This window comes from Lycium ferocissimum, chromosome 2 (genome assembly GCF_029784015.1).
Source record: "Lycium ferocissimum isolate CSIRO_LF1 chromosome 2, AGI_CSIRO_Lferr_CH_V1, whole genome shotgun sequence".
NCBI lineage: Eukaryota > Viridiplantae > Streptophyta > Magnoliopsida > Solanales > Solanaceae > Lycium > Lycium ferocissimum.
Window position 1 is genome coordinate 34,687,689 of NC_081343.1, and position 5,598 is coordinate 34,693,286.

Genomic DNA, 5,598 nt, shown 5'->3' on the forward strand with positions numbered 1-5,598 from the left:
GGGGTTTTTACTTTCTATCTTGTTCCTCTAATGTATGCAATGATGAATGGATTGTATGTCGCGGCCCGTCCCGTGGGCGTGACTGGTGCCCGGCCCGGACACTCGTACACCCGTTAGTCGGAGATCGGCATACAAATGCTTACACATATACAAAGATCATACGTAGTCTCAGATTGTCACATATACAAATCTGTATATCACAGAAGCCAGCAGGGCTATCATAAAGTGCAACGTCCCAAAATATATACAAACGCGTGTCGAAAGGTCGCCACGGCACAACGGGACCCTTCCAAAACACAAATCATACGAACACAATCAACGATGTTACCACGGCCCACATATATGTACGGGCATATAAGAGTCATAACGAGAATCATATGACGGGACGGGCCCCGTAGGTACCCACGAATAGACATATGCATATACAATGGAAGAATACTGCACTAAAAATAGCCCCGAACAAAGGAGCACTCCAAGATAGCGTAGCAGGTGTCTTGGTCGGCGGGATCACCAAAGTGAGCGTACGCATTGCGGCATGAAAACGCGGCTTCGACAGTGGAGTCAAGACGGAATATGTACTGAGTATGCAAAGTATGAAATACAGTAAACATAATCATAATCGGAACAAGGCCAAAATAAGTGCAATATCCGGAATACCAAAATATTTACATTTTGAAACACAAATCATGCATGGGGCTCAGGGAAAATGGTCGCCACCCCGTCATTTGGCGCCATCATATCATACTCCAGAAGATTTCATATCTCCGTAACACATCATAACATCATACCACATCATAACGCCATAACACATCATAACACCATAACATATATAAACAGTACCCGGCCCTCTAGCGAGGGACTCGGTGAACCGTAACACATCATACTCCGGAATATAACATAGTGCGCACGACGATATAACCGGCCCGGGACTCGGCGAAAGATATAACAACAGGATGCACGAGCAGAGTCGTGAGTAACCATATGCATAAAAATCATCGTTACAGACTCAACAAATAAGTAAGTAATCAATACTCGGGGGTCGGAATGATAGCCATATTAAGTTCTTTCCAAAAAGTCGTTAGAACCATACAAAGGAAAGTCTCGGGAACCACGGACAAGGATCAAACCAATCCGGGCCCGCCTATGAAAGTTAGAGCCATTATACGCTATAGAATCTTCTACGAACGTATCGAAGCGATCCGGCTCCATCTATGAAAGTTACGGCCGTTATTAGACATAGAATCCTTTAAGAACAAAAATTCTTTTTGCAACATTGAAATCCAATCATACAACAGACATAAAGACTATAGCTAGACTATATTAAGAATGCGAAAGTCAAGAAATGAATAAGAATCGAAGACATGCTCGGATCGCAAGAATAGAGTTACCCCGAGGCTCGTATCATAGCTTACCTACAACTAAGACATGCCAAAAGAAGGAAAGGTTAGGCTTTACATACCTTACTCGCTTCCTAAGCTAATCCAAACTTACGTTGCGGACTTCCCAAGATCTACAATAACGTCATTAAATACTAACATTAGCTATAGGTACTTAGGAATTCACTTCCAAACTAGCACTTTTCTACAGAAATTTGGGCAGCATTTCCCCTGTAAATTCAACAACCCCGAGAATTCAACTCGGCCAAATCATCAACAACAATACCAACAACCATATTAACAACATCAACAATCAATTCAAAACGCATTCTAACGTTAGTAACTCCTTTCTACATAATTCGACAACATTCCAATTACATTCAATTCAACTACATACATTCAAGTCAACATCAACGCTCACATGTTCAAGTACTAATCCGAGATCATTCAAACAAGATTCAAGAACATTACAAACAATCCGCACAATATTCAAAACAACCCAACCAAAGCACCATTCCACCCGAAACCACCCCAAACCCGAGAACAACAACAACAACACATTCCTCTCTCCCAAATTCTTGAATTACACCAACAATCCACACGTTAACAATGTCATCCTCATAAATATAAACACTACCTTAAAATCACGTTAACCTCCAAAACAGCCCACAACGTTTTCAACTTCAACTTGAATCATTAAACTCTCATTATTAACATAGAATCCATAACAACAACAACCAAAACACTAAATAAAATTAGTTCATTCCTTGCCATACAAGACAACCCATATTCGGCCACCACCCCAACATACAAATTTCATGATTTTCATTCATTTCTACATACTACAACATACACAAACCATCCATAACATATGAAAAAGAAGATTAAACCTTACCTTTTCCACTTATCTTCTCAACTTGGCTGTGGTTGGTGCTTGCAAAATAATTGTTTTGCTTACTCCAACAACTATCTCACGTTAACAAGGACCTTCCACTTAGTTGAATTGATAGAAGAAAATATTCTTTTGATCAATATTTTTGGACCTTAATTTTCGGTCACCATGGCCGAATATGGCTCCTTTTTTTTCTCCAAGTTTCTACAATTTTCTAAGTGTGGAAGATGAACATAATTGTATTGCTAGTCATCTAATGTGTACATATATGAATCATACAAGTGTACCATGCCCCACACATGGCTTGGATCAATTAAACAGCCGGCCACACGGCCAACTTGGCCTTGTTTCATGAAATAATTACTTTCCATAATTTAACTTTTAACTCCAAATTTTCCTTAATATTCCATACCAATAAAATCATAAGCAACTTATGCCTTAAAACAAAGTCGGAGGTCAAAAGTCGCTACCTCGTATCCCGGAATAGTCTTGTCCTTAACTTATTATGATTAGCTCGGATTGTCCCATTACACAAAATACGGGATAGAACATCCTCCCCCCCTTTAGAACATTCGTCCTCGAATGTTTAAACTAGCCCTACGTGGTCTTATAAGCATTTTCGGGGGAGTTTCTCTTATAGCTATCACATGCAATTCATTCATCAATCAACATAACCAATTAAGGAGTTTAGATTACCTGTAGGCATCGGAAATAAGTGGGGATACTTCTTCTTCATCTCTCCTCTTACCTTCCCAAAGTCATCTCATCCCCGGTTATTATTCCGCCACAACACCTTAATGGAAGTCACATCTTTATTACGCAACCTCCACTCGATGATCCGGTATGGCTATAAGTCGTTCCTCGTAGGATAGCTCCTCTGTCACCTGGATATCCTTTATGGGAAATATTCTGGAAGGATCACCAATGCATTTGCGAAGCATAGACATATGGAATACTGGATGCACTGCTCCCAAATCGGATGGTAGGTCTAATTCATAGGCAACCTTGCCTACCTTACGGATGATCTGATAAGGCCCAATATATCTCGGACTGAGCTTTCCCTTTTTGCCGAATCTCATAACACCTTTCATGGGTGACACCTTCAGGAATACCCAATCACCAATCTGGAACTCTAAATGTCGACGTCGATTATCTGCATATGATTTCTGTCGACTCTGAGCTGCTAATAACCTTTCCCGAATAAGTTTTACCTTGTCAACTGCTTGCTGAATCATATATGGGCCAATTAACTTAGTTTCGCCAACATCAAACCAGCCGATAGGTGATTTGCACCTCCTGCCATACAGAGCCTCATACGGTGCCATCTGGATACTAGAATGGTAGCTATTATTATAAGCAAACTCAACCAGTGGCAGGTGATCATCCCAGCTACCTCTGAAATCAATAACACGGGCCATAAACATGTCTTCCGTACGAATTGTACGGCTCGGCCTCGTCCGTTAGCGAGGTGAAATGCGCTAAGACTCACTGGGTCCCAATCCTTCCTCGAAATGATCTCCCGGAAGTTAGGTTAGCTGTGGGCTCCTCTGTCGGAGATAATAGATATGGGAACTCCGAAGTCTTACTATCTCCTTAATATATAACACAGCATAGTCCTCGACCGAATAAGTAGTCCGATCGAAAATGGGCTGATATTGTCACCTATCAACGATAACCCATATGGAGTCATACTTAGTAGAGTGCGAGGTAAGCACGTAATTAAGTCCATATTAATTATTTCCCACTTTTTCAAGTCGGAATCTCCATCTCCCTAATAATCCACCCGGTTTCGATATGTTCGATCTTAACTGCGCCGACATTTGGACGCGAGCAACGAGACTGCCTTATGTCCCTCTTCATACCATCCCACCGGACAAGCATCCGAGGTCATGATACATCTTTGTCGATCCGGGTGAACGGAGCCCAAACGGGCGTAACGTGCCTCTCCCGCCTCGGCGCCATAACCCGTGAACCCTCGAGGTACACGTAACCGCCTATGTAATAATTGTTATATCCCGCACGTTTTACGCAATCGGATAATTCGAGACAATCGCGGGAAGACGACAAGCAAGGCCACATTTTATTTTGTTTGGCATACGAGTTGTTTAAGCATGAAAATGTAAGGAAATTTAGGAAGGCCAAGGCATAACGGGGAAACTTGCAATATGACTCGTGGAAAAATGGAGAAAGACGAAGGGCAAATTTGGAAGTTGAAAAAAATGTTTCATAAGTTACAAGAAGTTGCCAAGAATATAAAGTGGGCTTGAACCATTTTTGGGCAAAAATTTAAAAGGCCCAACCGGACTAGACCCAAGCCCATGGGACTTAATTCTTCCTATATAAAAGATGACTAAGTCATCAAAAATTCACAAATTCTCTAGAGAATTCAAGAAAAGAAGAACAAGAAAAAAGGGAGCCAATTCACTAGGCCATTCGGCCAAGAAAAATTTCAAGGAAAAGTTGACAAAATTTCTTCAAAAATTACTTTCCTACTAATTGAAAGGGTCCTAAACAAAGTAGAGTGGTTGTTGAAGCAAGAAGAACACATGTTCATGCAAGTTTAAGTTTCTAGTAAGGTGAAGAATTGAAGGGGAGGTAAGAAATCCATTTCCTTTTTATGTTATGATGGTTGGTTTGTGTTGTAGTAGGAAGAAACGAGTAGAAACTATGGAAATATGAAGGCTTGCAAGTGAGTGTGCATATGTGTGTGGCAGGTGTGTGTATATTAATGTATAAGTGTGATACGTTGACTTTTATGTTGAATTCTAGTTGTGGACATGGTGTAATTCATATTGGAAAATAAGAGTTGAATGAATTTAATGGAACTTGGAAAGGGTAGGTGTTGACCGTATATGTATGTGTGTGTATGTAAGAATCAATTTATTTTATGTGTTATAGGTGATTATGCATGTTGTAGTATGTAAAGGTTGATGAAACTTATGGAAATGTGAAAATAATATGTTGTGGCCGTGGGCAATTGTTGAATTGTGAAAGAAAATGAGTTGATGTTACTTAGTATATTGGCATGGTGTTGTCGGAAAAATATATTATAAGGTTGTTATTGTGTTCATTGAAGTTGGAAGGCTTTGAAGAAAGCGGTAAATTGAGATTATGCGTCTTGAATAAAGTATGAGAACCGCTAATGGAGTTGTCGAATTATGTTAATAATTTAACCCAGTTTGAATTCACCGGATTGTGATTGATGAGAACGGCTATGTCGAACGTTGGGGATGGTATATTCTGAGAGGAAATGCTGCCCGAAATTCCGGTAATAAGTGTTTCCTTAAGATACTAACTCTAAGAATACTAATAAGAGTTTTGGTAAACATG